The sequence below is a fragment of the Nymphalis io genome, chromosome 27, assembly GCF_905147045.1.
Source record: "Nymphalis io chromosome 27, ilAglIoxx1.1, whole genome shotgun sequence".
NCBI classification, from domain to species: domain Eukaryota; kingdom Metazoa; phylum Arthropoda; class Insecta; order Lepidoptera; family Nymphalidae; genus Nymphalis; species Nymphalis io.
This window is the reverse complement of record NC_065914.1, coordinates 4643072-4656089: the sequence shown is the minus strand read 5'-3', so window position 1 is coordinate 4656089 and position 13018 is coordinate 4643072. Positions and strand designations below refer to the sequence as shown.

The 13018-nt window shown below is 38.9% G+C and overlaps 1 protein-coding gene and 1 pseudogene across 2 annotated transcripts in view; one reads left to right on the top strand and one right to left on the bottom strand.

Annotated features, from left to right (window-relative positions):
* Positions 1-13018, bottom strand: part of LOC126778772 (uncharacterized) — a 212040-nt gene that overhangs the window by 92919 nt on the left and 106103 nt on the right. The gene's annotated exons all lie outside the window — the stretch shown is intronic.
* LOC126778748 (putative fatty acyl-CoA reductase CG5065) overlaps positions 1-13018 on the top strand; it is a 48507-nt pseudogene that overhangs the window by 32444 nt on the left and 3045 nt on the right.

Genomic DNA, 13018 nt, shown 5'->3' with positions numbered 1-13018 from the left:
ATGAATCTGAATATCCAACTGTTATATATAATCCAATTAGTAACCAATGTGATGAACAATCAATAAACGAAAGGGATTTAGAAGATATCAAAGAATTTAGTTCAGATAGAGGGAACAGATACGCTAAAGACGTGTTGATCGTAAGTAAATTCGAGCCTAATGCAACAGAATTTATCGACACAATTGATTTGATAGATAACACGATAAGAATAACCACTTCAATACCAACGAAACACAAAGCTGAATCTGAAACGAAACAAGTCAAAAATTCTTGCATAAAATCGTTTTGGAAAAGATATTTTATGGACAATAAGTGGACTCTAATTGTCCTCAGCTCTGTCGTTACAATACAATGTTTTTTGATTTGGACAATGTTTTACTGCTTAACTAAAACGTGTAACTGTTTCGAAGAGAAGAAGGTTGTTAGGAAGTTTTTCAACTACCGTCAAGATGTATCAGTTACAACACCTTTAATTGGTACAAGTAATATTGATATTGAGACAGATTTTCAATATTTAAGCGAAACTTCTAATAACGCCGAGCAAAAAATTAAATGTTATAAGGCGTGTCAGAAGGAGAATCAGAATTTAAAAACAAGTATGTCTGATGATATATTATCTAAATGCTTAAATAGACGAGATTGGAAGAAATATAAAGCTAAAGCAGTAACTGAAATAAATAAAGACAATGAAGTTATTAAAGAATTAAATAACACAGAATATATTGATTCAACTAAGTCAGAAAAGGTTAAACGAAATTGCGATGTAAAAATTGCATTTGAAGATGAAAAAACTGACAATAACAATAAAACTAAAAAAGTAAGCGTTATTGATAAAACAGATAGATTGGAACTAGAGGAATCTGACGTCGAACCGAATAATACGTCTTCGGTCTTGATGATGATGGTCTCGCGTCTAGCTTGTAAGGTATGCCCAATGCCTATAACAGTCAATCTCAAAGTGTACGATACTAATATTATAAATGCTGAGGTGAGTTCGTTTATTCATTTGTTTTTTACGCTTTTACCACTTAACTTTGGAACCAGAAGGCTACTGTACGAGTTGACAATGAGGAGACTGATGAGGTAGAAATAAAGAGAGGAGTCCGACAGGGCTGTATATTATCACCCACGCTATTTAATTTGTACTCGGAACAAATAACAGCAGAAGCAATTGAAGGCCAAGAATGTGGAGTCAAAATAAATGGCCGCTATATTAACAACATGAGATACGCTGACGATACAGTCCTACTAGCATCATCTCCTAAAGAGCTGCAATTAATTATGAGCCGTGTTAATGAGTGCAGTGAAAACGCTGGTCTGACGATGAACCTATCAAAAACGAAGATCTTGGTGTTATCTAAACATAGCTTCGATGACATTGCTATCATTGTAGCAGGCCAAAAAATTGAGAGGGTGCGCAAGTACAAATATCTGGACACTGGACATGGCTTAATGACACCTGGAGCTGTGAACAGGAGGTAAAGACTCGCATCGAAATAGCTCGAAGTGCCTTCTGCACGTTGAAAAAAGTACTCTGCAATCGCAGACTTAAGATCCCTGTGCGCATACGACTCCTACATTGTTACATCTGGCCTATACTTCTTTACGGATGAGAGGCGTAGACAATTAAAGAAGACCTCAAAAAACGTATAGAAGTTTTCGAGATGTGGGCTTATAGACGTATGTTGGCCATTAGTTGGACTCAAAAGGTCTCGAACATGGAAGTTCTGCGACGCGTCAACCAAAAACGGCAACTTTTGGAGACTGTCAAGAAGAGTTGCATACCTCGGACACGTGCTTAGGTATGAAAGATATGAACTGTTGCAACTGATTATGATGTGAAAAGTTGCCGGAAGGAGAGCTGTTGGGCGCAGAAAAAAGTCTTGGCTGTGCAACATCCCAAAATGGACGGGAATCGCGAGTGCTGCCGAACTCTTTCGCCTCGCGAAGAACAAGAAGGAGTATTTAAAGCTGACTGCCAACCTTCGCTAGTCGGAGTGGCACTCGAAGAAGAAGAGACTAATAGTCAAAGCTATATAAAACTTATATATTTTGAACGCAATACACGTCTTACTAAATATGCACTTGCACACTTGTTATGACGAAATTTACACCACTCCTGGATAAGTGTGTGTCGACATACATATAAAGAGCACACCAACGATTTGTAAGAGCTTATAACACATGTACATAAGTATCATTATATATTAAGTATAATATTATACGCGTATATATATACGCGTCAATCTTAACCGATGATAGTAGATTCAAACCCGGGCAAGTACCACTGAATTTTCATGTGCTTAATTTGTGTTTATAATTCATCTCGTACTTGACGGTGAAGGAAAACATCGTGAGGAAACCTGCTTATGTCTAATTTCGTTGAAATTCTGCCACATGTGTATTCCACCAACCCGTATTGGAGCAGCGTGGTAGAATAAGCTCCAAACCTTCTCCTCAAAAGGGAGAGGAGGCTTTAGCCCAGCAGTGGGACATTAAGAGGCTGTTACTGTTACTGATTTTTTTATAAACATAATAACCCTAAGCGTCCTGTCCGTCCGCCCAATTCTACTCAATCAATCAATCAACAGCCAATCGTTGTCCACTGCTGAACATAGGCCTCTCCCAAGGTGCGCCAAAGCTCCCTGTCCTCCGCCTTCCGCATCCAGTTGGTGCCCGCCACCTTCTTAAGGTCGTCGGTCCACCTGGCTGGAGGGCGCCCTACGCTGCGCTTGCCGATTCGCGATTCTCCACTCTAGGACTCGTCTGCTCCAACGGCCATCGGTCCTACGACATACGTGACCAGCCCACTGCAACTTCAGCCTGCTAAATTTTGCAAGCTATGTCGGTGACTTCGGTTCTTTTCCGGATAATCTCATTTCTGATCTTATCCTTCAAAGATACTCCGAGCATAGCTCGCTCCATAGCACGCTGAGTGACTTTGAATTTGTGGACTAGTCCCGCAGTTAGTGTCCACGTTTCGGCACCGTATGTCATGGCAGGTAAGACGCATTGGTTGAAGACTTTCGTCTTCAAACATTGCGGTATAGACGACTTGAGGACTTGACGAAGGTTGCCAAATGCTGCCCATCCCAAGCGAATTCTTCGATCGGCTTCCTTCTCGAAGTTGTTCCTACCGACTTGTATTATCTGGCCTAGGTAGGTATATTCACTAACAACTTCGAGAGGTTTCCCCTCGACGTATATCGGTCCCGGCACGACATGCCTATTGAACATGACCTTGGTCTTGTCCAAGTTCATGCCGAGACCGACACACCGGGAAGACTCGCCTAGGCTACGCAGCATTTCGGTGAGTTGTTCCAGCGACTCTGCTATGATGACGATATCGTCGGCAAATCGAAGGTGTGAGATGTACTCGCCGTTTACATTGACTCCATACCTAGTCCAATCCAGCGTTTTGAAAACGTCTTCCAACGCATTGGTGAACAGTTTCGGGGATATTACATCCCCCTGTCTCACCCCTCTGCGCAATTGGATCGCCTTCCTCTTACAGTCCTGGATGTGGACAGTCATTGTAGCGGCGTTGTACAGACATCTCAGTACCTCGATATATCTCCAATCGATATGACATCTCTGCAATGAGTCGAGCACTGCCCAGGTTTCGATGGAGTCGAAGGCTTTCTCGTAGTCCACAAATGCCATACACAGCGGCTGATTGTACTCTTCGATCTTCTGCACAATCTGCCGAACAGTATGGATGTGGTCCACGGTGCTGTAGCCTGATCGAAAGCCGGCTTGCTCTGGGGGCTGGAACTCGTCAAGTCGTCTGGCGAGACGGTTCGTGACGACTCTTGAGAACAGCTTATACACGTGACTCAGAAGGGAGATTGGTCTGTAGTTTTTCAAGAGGGTTTTATCACCTTTCTTGAAAAACAGTATCAACTCACTCCCGCTCCACGTTTCCGGGGTCTTGCCATGTTGGATGACGGAATTAAAGAGGCTTGCTAGCTCTTTCAGGACCGGAGTCCCGCCTGCCTTAAGCAACTCTGTTGTGATTCCGTCATCTCCCGGAGATTTGTTGTTTTTAAGCTGTTCTAGAGCCGCCCTAATCTCTCCTTGGTCAACGACCGGGAGCTCCTCGGAGTAATGGCGCATAAGAGGGGCGCGCTGGTCATCAATACTGATTCCCATGGGTTTATCCGATCTTGAAGAGAACAACTGCCCATAAAACCTCTCTACTTCTCCGATAATCTCAGGCCTAGAGGTAACGACCCCACCATTTTCAGTTTTAAGTTTTGTCAGACGCGGCCTCCCAAACTTGCGAGCGAACACTTTCGATCCCCGATTTTGCTCAATCGCAGCCTTGATGGCACGGGTATTGGAGCGTCGGAGATCGCGTCGCGTCAGCGTTTTTATTGTTCGGTTTAAGGCCTTATCTGACAAAAACGATGGTAGTTCTCGTCGTTTTCTCATGAGCTCGAGTGTCTCAGCAGAGAGTTTTGGTGCGTTGTCTCTTCTCTGTGGCGGAAAACACTTGCGGGATGTGTTTTGCAGTATTTTGACCAGCGTGTCGGTTCTCTCATCAATGCTGCTTATGGTTTCCAACGCGGTGAATTGATTTTGAAGTTCCATTTGGAACTTTTCGGAGCCTTGAGCAGCTTGGAGCATGGTAGGTCGGAGAGTAGACCTCATCATTCTCGATCTTTCGGCTTTTAAGTTGATATTTAGAGTGCCTCGAACCAAGCGGTGATCACTTCCGGTATTAAACCTGTTGATCACTGAAACATATCTAAATATGTGCCTTTTATTCGAGATGATAAAGTCTATCTCGTTCCTTGTCACGTTATCGGGGCTTCGCCAGGTCCACCTCCTCTGAGGCTTCTTTTGAAAGAAAGAATTCATCAAAAAAAGCCCCTGCGCTTCGAGAAAGTTTACCAGCATTTGCCCCCTGTGATTTCTGCAGCCCAAGCCGTAAGGTCCGACTTTCGATTCACCGCTATCTTGTACTCCCACTTTAGCATTAAAGTCTCCCATAACAACATTGTAGTGGGCCCTCGAGGTGTCGTTGAGGGCCTTTGCGATGTCCTCGTACATCGCTTCGACCACATCATCAGAGTATGTCGAAGTTGGCGCATATACCTGTACAACCTTCAGGGAGTACCTGTCGGAAAGTTTTAGGAGAAGGTACGCTACCCGGTTCGACACACTACTGATTTCCACAATGCTGCTAATGAGATCCTTTTTGACTAGAAAACCGACACCACCCTGGGAGAGGTTATCACCTTCGCGGAAGTAGAGTAAGTTACCGGACTCTAGAGTTATCGTGTCCTCCCCCTGTCTTCGGACTTCAGATAACCCCAGTATATGCCAGTTTATATGACTTAACTCTACTTCTAATTCGGCGAGGTGATGGTCCAGCCTCATCGAGCGTCCATTATACGTTGCCATTTTCAGTCGTTTTATACGGTAGCCTGCCGTGAACCGGTGATTCTTAGCACCCCCTGCCCTGCCGATACCGCGACCGCTACCTTGGTCGGGCCTAGCGGGCTTGCCGGTAACTGGGGGCCTTTTTTTGGGCGCATCTGCCATTTAGGGAGGGGTTTGCCCATACTCGTCGCGCTGGGCAGGCGTGTTGGCGAGCGCAGTAGGGGGTAAGATGTTTATGGGAGGGGGGGGGACGCTGCTGCCCATCCCCCCTTTTCCCCGTCCCTCAGTCGCCTCTTACGACACCCACGGGATGAGGTTGGGGGAGTACTATTCTAAGCCGGTACTCCACGGCTATCCAATTCTACTAACTAAAGAATATTAAATAAATATAGAATATTCAAAGTTGTATTTGAATTGAATCGGTAACGTATCGTAATCGTTATAAATCAGTAGAATTGCATTGCAGCCGTAGGACAAGTGTTTGGACGGCGTGTATTATTATTATATTATATTCTTTGACATCTTATCTATACAAATATTATAAATGCGAAAGTAACTCGGTCTGTCTGCCTGTTACGCTTTCACGGCTAAACCACTGAGCCGATTTTGATAAAATTTTACATACCTAACACATATCTCTAACATGTAAAGCGAATAAATTCTGTATATAATTAAGTCTTTTATATATAACTTTCATAGATACCAAATGACATAATCGTACCTTAATCAAATAAAAACATTTAAACATAGATAAAGTAATATTCAACATTAAAACCAATGACTATAATTATTCTATTGTTTTTTTGTCTGTTCGCGTGTCATCATTAACAGAGCAAGAACGCCGGTTATTCAACAACAAAAAACCTTATAGTGAAACGCCACTTGAATAAAAATGTTCACTATACAAAACATCTTAGAGTTTAAATTTCATTGTCAAGCGAATATCAACATAAAGAACATAATATTAACGTCCTAATATCCACTTATTGAATTTGAGCGGTTTTTTGTTAAAAAATTAACGAAATTATTTACGGAATCCCTATTATTGTCACTAGATGGTGCTGTTTTCATTTTATATAAATCGCAGTTAACGCCAATGTTATCAGATAAATAAAAAAACTCGATCTAGGCACGCTGTGTTATTTTGTATGAACTCACTTCGTATCTCACTCGTGATGTATTAAAAGAAAAATTGAAAAAAAAAACAATGTTTGGGGTGTTACCCGGTAGTCTTTGTATTGAGAGACTTCAAGAATAAAACCACCGACTATGTACTGCTGGTCAGATAGTGTAATTGTTTTCATCTTATGAATTTACAAAAACTTATATTGTACTTTAGAAAAAATATTCCTATAGCGCGATGTAAAATACATCTAACGCCATCTATTGACGTGAAGGTAAACCAAACAATACTAGGCATAATGTAATATGATCTTGAACACCGTCTTATATTTTAATGCGTTTATCTTATAAATGGTATAATTATTATATTTCTCACACCAGGGGGAGGTAATATTCTTTTCTGAACCCCAACAACTTGTATGAAAAGCTTAATAAAAATCGGTTGAATAGTAAGTTAATACGTGAGTGCGTAAAAATAAACAAACTCACTTTAGAATTTATAATATTAGGTCCTTACATATGAAATTGGCGTTTTGTACGGGAGGTTTGTATAAAGTCAATTTTTTTTGTAAAATATATTTAATTAATCAAAGTATGCACCGTTTTTATCTATGCACCTTTGCCATCTCATAGGTAGTTCATTGATCCCTTTACTAAAAAAAAGCGTGGGGGGCGCTATATTATAATTCTATATACTATAATTCTAAACCGAAGAGGAGATATTTTAGATCAAATTGGTCAGTACGACAAAACGCTAACTTCATATGTAAGGACCTGATATTAGTTAATATTACTTATTATTATTCCGCCGTGAGTTTTGAGTTTGTTGAATAGCCCTCCTGATCAGATACATTTTAACATACGACCTTTTATATTAGCAAATTGCGTATATCTTATTTACTTTTATACAACGTGCTCTAAGTTTTTATAACTGCTATAGCCTAAGAATCAAGACGGTTCAGTGGTTAGAACACGTGAGTCACGAAGATTGCGGATTCAAACCCGGGCAAGCACCACTAAATTCGTGTGTATTATTCATCTCGTGCTCGGCGGGAAAGGAAACCTGCATTTGTCGAATGAAAAACTGCCACATGTGAGCCATAAGTCGAGATGGCCCAGTGGTAAGAACGCGTGAATCTTAACCGATGAACGTGGGTTTAAATCCGGGAAAGCACCTCTAAATTTTCATGTACTTAATTTCTGTTTATAATTCATCTCCTGCTTTTCGGTGACGGAAAACATCGCGAGGAAACCTGCATGTGCCTAATTTTATCGAAATTCTGCCACATGTTTTTTCCACCATCCCGCATTGGAGTAGCGTAATGAAATAAGCTTCAAAACCTTCTCCTCAAAAAGGGAGATGATGCCTTAGCCCAGCACTGGGACATTTACAGACTGTTAATGTTACTGTGTGCCATTAATAGGTTATAGGGTAAAAAAAATAATTATATTTTAAATTTTCAGCTCTTCGAGAAACTCAGGACCATGCGAGGTGGTATTGCACCGATGTTGGAGAAATTACAAATCATAGGTGGTGACGCCTCAGCCCCAGATTTGGCGATTAGTCAAGATGACAGGGAAATGATAATAGAGAACGTGCATATGATCATTCACGCCGCAGCTACCATCAGGTAAAGTATAAAACATGCTTATGCTATCATTCTGACTAACTTCGGCCACTGGGCAATTGCACAGGATATATAATAGTGCACAAATGTGTAAGCAAATACAAGTGCATAACATTACTTTCATAATCCGATAGACATTCCGAAATTGGAAAAACTCCCTTAACGAGTACGTATTTTTACAATGCACAAGAGTGTGAAAACCCATGGCTGCTGAAACCCAAACTTTTTTTACAGCCCCGAATCGGGACTTATATATTAGTCACTAGACCAAAGATGCAGTCATAAAGCATATACAGCCAGAGTGAGCAAATATTCCACTGCTGACTAAATGAAAATATGGTTTGGGGCGTAAATCCACCAAGTTTAATGAATCCCGAGCTATGCTCAAAATAAAGTATTTTACTCGTCAGGATTTTCCACCTTCATTAAACAAAGCGAGTTAATAATCGTGATAATATAACAATGTGTCGCTTTACATTTGACGAAGAGTTGAAAAAGGCAGTTCTACACAACGTCCGAGGAATAAAGCTGGTGCTTGAACTTGCTAAGCAATGCAAACATCTTTAGGTACGAATATTTTAGGTTACATTTAGGTTAAAGACCATTGTCAGAATCATTAGGAACATGGAATACATCAGACCTGAGATGAACCAGCGAAAGATTCGGAGTTTTCCTTTTGTTTCTTGTTTATTATCTATAAATAAAGAGTAACTACTGAGTTTCTAGCCGGTTCTTCTCGATATAATATTCATTCCGAATCAGTGATAGAACTGCTTGTAACACCTTACTTGAACAAAAAATATTTTTCATGTATCTGTTATGAATATATTTACTAATAAGCAAAATTAATAAAATTATTTATATTTATCTTAGATATTAATTGTTATTTTCTCATTCCTTGCTAGCTCTTCATCCACATTTCAACAGTCTACTGCCACTTGCACGAGAAGCTTCTGGAAAAGAGACCGTACGGGGGGTACGGTCTCTTTTCCAGATATCTTATATAATTTATTAACAGCTAATTTTATAAATAATAAAATTTAAATTAAAAACGTTACAATTAAAAAATGATACTTAAAGAACTAAAACTAATAAAAACTTCTTATATTAAGTGAGTTAAAGATGAAATTAGATCTTTGCAGTCAACACTTCGTGATTTTTTATATTTTTTAATAGGATGCCTCAAAATGGCTGTATATGGTGGGAACAATTTAGCAGTTGATCAGCTAAAAATGATACGTATGATTGCGGTCGACCGATAAACATTGATTTTATTAGATATTATGTCCTGGACACCTGTCCAGGACATAATCTAATCGATTGGTATGCTCTTAAGAAACCAGAACACTGCTGTTTATTATTGGCTATAACCCAACTCTATTTGTATTTTTTTTATAGAATCGATAGACGGACGAGCGTATGGTCCACGAGGGTAAGTGGTCACCAACGCCCATAGAAATTGGCATTGTAAGAAATGTTAACCATCGCTTACATCGCCAATCTTGGGAACTAAGATGTTATGTCCCTTGTGCCTGTAGTTACACTAGCTCACTCACGCTTCAAACCGAAGACAACAATACCAAGTATTACTGTTTTGATCTAGAATATCTGATCAGGGGGTGGTACATACCCAGACGAGCTTGCACAAAGCTCTACCACCAGCAAAATGTTGTATGTATGTGTTTGAAAACTAGGAAGCAAAAAAAAATATAAAATAATCTTTGGCTTTCAAATATTTTATGTAATATATCAAATATGGTTTTAGTGATACCAATATCACAAGAACCAGTGCCTGGTTGGACGGACAACATCAACGGACCGACGGGTCTACTGATTGGTATGTAATATATATAAATAAAAACGCGACTACAGATAATAAAAAGTTGAATTAATGTTTATAATTTAAATTAAATCAAATCAAAATATACTTTATTCAATTAACATTTAAATTGTGATTTTAAAAGATCTAACACCGATTCGGAATATAGATTCTACCGAGTAGAACGTTATTCGTGCTTATAAAATCGTTTATCCTGAATGACTATCTATCACAAAACTACTCACTCAAGAAAGCTGATTTTGGGACAAACATCTATTTTATAACATAATAAGCCGCTTAGAATATTTAGAAATTTCAACTTTGAAAGGAGATAATGGGAGTAGTAAGCGTATATGATTTTTTTCCGTACGAAGTCGGGACGGCAGGAAGTTATAAGACTGAAAAACTTTATTGTAACACATTTTAATATTATTATTATGCTATCATGATATAATAATATTTCATGATAGTATAATAAAAAAAATTGTGTCGTCGCTCATAGGGGGGTATTTGCCTTAGTCACCACGCTTGGCAGGCGGGTTGGTGACCGCAGCTGGAAATCTTTCACTAATAGCGCTTCTGCCCGCTATCAGGATTTTCATTTTCGGATCGGGATGGTTGTCGTTCTATGGGCTTTCGTCCAGCAGTGCACGGCAAAAGGCTAAAAAAAACATTAGTAAAATCTATTACTCGTCACGTACGTTTTATGTTAGATTTGGAATCTAGGCTCAATCTTCAATGGCTTTACGTTGTCTATTTATTTATGTGAATAATTGTATAACATTGTTTTAGGTGCCGGCAAGGGAATTATCCGATCTATGTATTGTAAAGGAAACAGTTACGCGGATTATTTACAGGTTGACGTTTTCATAAACGGTATCATGATCTGCGCCTGGAATTATATAAAAAACGGGTATATATTTAGATTAAGATAAAAATATATATATCATAAATTGGCTATTGAGCTTCCTGATTATAGGTGGTTACCACAGCTCATAGGCACGTGTTTAAATATTAACCATTCCTTGGATCGCTTTGTTTCTTTGAACCTGTGATCTATGTATAAGATTTATTAATCTTAATTTATATCAAAATTAGTTACACTTTAATTTCGTATAAATATTAAATACAAACACGGGTAAACGCTCCTTGGTGAGAATGCTTGGAGCTTATTCCGCTACGTTGCTCAAATGCAAACGCATTCATATATGTAACCCTCATGATATGCAACTCTCACGATGTTTTACTACACCGCCGAGCACGAGATGAATTATAAAGTATTTAGGGTCAGAGGTGCTTGCCCGTGTTTAAGCCCGCAATGTTCGATAAGATTCTGGTCGAACCATTGAGCCACCTCGGCTCTTAGTCCTTAATTTTTAAGTAACTGTAGGGCTATTATGTAAGAAAACATTTGAAACTTATCGCAAGAAACGATCGTGAAATGTCAGAAAGTGATATGCGACATTGACCCTAATAATCATAACATTTAAAGCATACACGCATCAAAATAGTATATCACCATAAGTCGGTTGTCAATATTTCACGGATGAGTAATGAAGTAAGTTGTAACAGAATAGCAATGAGGTTTTTTAACATATTACGTTTATCCATTTAAAGTGATAAGGAATCGAACGTCGCCAACTTTACCTCATCAGCCGAAATAAAAATAACTTGGATAAAGATGATAGATGCTGGCCGTGACATCATCATGAATAGAGTGCCCCTCAATGGTGTTGTATAGTAAGTCATATTAAAGATCATCAGTCTTAAGAAGAATTCATTCGAGCACTTTACAATCATTATTTTAGAATTTTAATTTATTGTCAAGCCAACCGGTTTGAATTGTAGAATCTACCGAGAACAATCTTTTACATTATATACAATTAAATTGAAAAAAATAAAATTAAATTTTAAAAAATCATAAAAGATATTTCTAAGAAACTGATCCACACATCTCGTGACCCAAGAGCTGGCGCTTATTTAGCCAAAAGGCTGAGTCTAGCGGTGCAGAGAGACAATAGTGCCAGCGTCTTGGGTAATATTCCACAGGACAACCTTTTAGACGGCGTGTTTTTGCTTTAAATTTGTAATGTGAATTTTGTTCTTTTTATTTTAATTTTGTATTTTATAAAAATGTCCTATATAACAATCAACGAATACTAAATCCAAGTTCTTTTAACTATATAAAATTGTACAATATAAAACATTTTGTAAAGACGAAGTTACTCTAAACGAGGTCACTGGTTAAAGAACGTCGACAGATGTGACCGCTTGGGCATTCATAGCGCTTTATGTATTTCGAAAACGTTTTTAAATGGTGCAGCGCCTTACGATATTCATTCGATCAACAACAATATTCCAAGAACACAACTGACACAACCAACTGAAAAATAACCACAGAAGACGATTGAAATTGTAGTTCTGAAAGAATTGAGATGATGCAGACAAATCAAAAATATACTCAATCAAAATAGCAAATACACGTCTATTTTTTTTTTCTAGTATAGGAAGGGGGACGTGCATATGGGCCACCTGATGGTAAGTGGTCACCAACGCCCATAGACATTGGCATTGTAAGAAATGTTAACCATCGCTTATATCACCAATGCGCCACCAACCTTGGGAACTAAGATGTTATGTCCCTTGTGCCTATAATTACACTGGCTCACTCACTCTTCTAACCGGAACACAACAATACCATATACTGCTGTTTCGCGGTAGAATATCTGATGAGTGGGTGGTACCTACCCAGACGAGCTTGCACAAAGCTCTATCACCAGTAATATATATCAAGATATGTATATAACAGAAAGAAAAAAGAAATTCGTTTCTCTAAGTTGGAACCACTTTGGTGTCATTGTAATTTGACAATTGAAAATTGTCAATTTCAAAAAAGGTAGTCAAGACCGATTCCCTTTTAAGAATTCGCGTCACGTCGTTCCATTATCATTGCTTCACCTTTAATACACACACATATACAACACACATACTACGTTCTTATGTCTTTATTATATATTATATATTTTTAGAACTTTTACTTAAGTGGTTTTTGATTAAATA